Source organism: Octopus bimaculoides, chromosome 17 (genome assembly GCF_001194135.2).
Source record: "Octopus bimaculoides isolate UCB-OBI-ISO-001 chromosome 17, ASM119413v2, whole genome shotgun sequence".
NCBI lineage: Eukaryota > Metazoa > Mollusca > Cephalopoda > Octopoda > Octopodidae > Octopus > Octopus bimaculoides.
Window position 1 is genome coordinate 48945328 of NC_068997.1, and position 1567 is coordinate 48946894.

Below are 1567 nucleotides of genomic sequence, written 5' to 3' on the forward strand. Positions count from 1 at the left end.
TGTGTGTGTGTGTATGTATGTATGTATATATACATATATGTATTAATAATGTACCAGTATCACTCTCTTCTTTACAAGTTCTCTTTCCATCCCTGAGTTTTTGATTCAGTCCCTCTGTCGGTTATATTCGCCAGGTATCAACTACTGTATCCCGAGCTGACCAAGTCTTTTGAGTGGATTTGGAACGTGGGGGATGAAAAGAGTCTGATCTATACTTATGCACACGTGTTTCTGCTTTCTTATCTTATGTTATGCCATTAAGTTCCAAATCTTCCCTGGAAACAAGCCAGGTTGTGGGGAAATAAAAACCTTGCTTGGAAACAAGGGTTGATGACAGGAAATGAATTTGGCTGAAATGCATCAGGCCTCAGCGAATTCCGTCTGTGAGCGCGGAAAACTGGATGTTGAAACGATGATATTGATGATGATGATGACGCTACGGATGTCTGCCGCTGATGATGATAATGATGACGAAGAAGAAGGATGTAAAGAAGAACAGTTTAATAAAGTAAGAAATAATATGTGAACCTCACGTTGAAGTGGGTGGAGAACAACCCGGATATACGTTATTTACACTACTCTAAAAATTGCTTTCCGACATGGAACACTATTGTTTTAATTAAGTGAAGATACAGTGGAAAAAGCAGATCAATAAATATTGCATGTTGACGACTAATAATTTTTATTTACTGCTCTTTGCAAAATTGATTAACAAGGAACATCGCATGTGTAAGGCCTTATGTTGTATTGTACATATATATTGTTTATTGTGTAGAGGCGCAATGACCCAGTGGTTAGGGCAGCGGACTTGCGGTCATAGGATCGCGGTTTCGATTCCCAGACCGGGCGTTGTGAGTGTTTATTGAGCGAAAACACCTAAAGCTCTACGAGGCTCCGGCAGAGGATGGTGGCGAACCCTGCTGTACTCTTCCACCACAACTTTCTCTCACTCTTTCTTCCTGTTTCTGTTGTGCCTGTATCTCAAAGGGCCAGCCTCGTCACACACTGTGTCACGCTGAATATCCCCGAGAACTACGTTAAGGGTAAACGTGTCTGTGGAGTGCTCAGCCACTCGCGCGTTAATATCACGAGCAGGCTGTTCCGTTGATCGGATCAACTGGAACCCTCGTCGTCGTAAGCGACGGAGTGCCAACAAAATTGTTTATTGGATATAGCATACAAGGATATAATGCTAAAGCCTTGACCTGTTTAAAACATCACAAGTGGTGCTGCTGAAATTCACTATAATTTTTGTGTACTATTTCTGTTTACTCTTATTCATATTTATTTGCCACAAAATTGATTAAGGTTACAGTTTATGACCATGTCACCATATATAACAAGGGAGTTCTGAAAAGTTTCTGGCTTTTGGGTAAATGAAAAATGAGGGAGATCAGTTTATTATGCTTTTATTCAACGCATTACCATCTCAGATACACACACTTATTGCAGCGGTCCTTCACTTTTTCTAAGCCCTGTAAAAACAGCTCGAAAAACTGGGCATTCAACCAGGCTGTTCGTGATACCCTTAAAGCCTGGAACTTTTCAGTACCCCTTCGTATATATA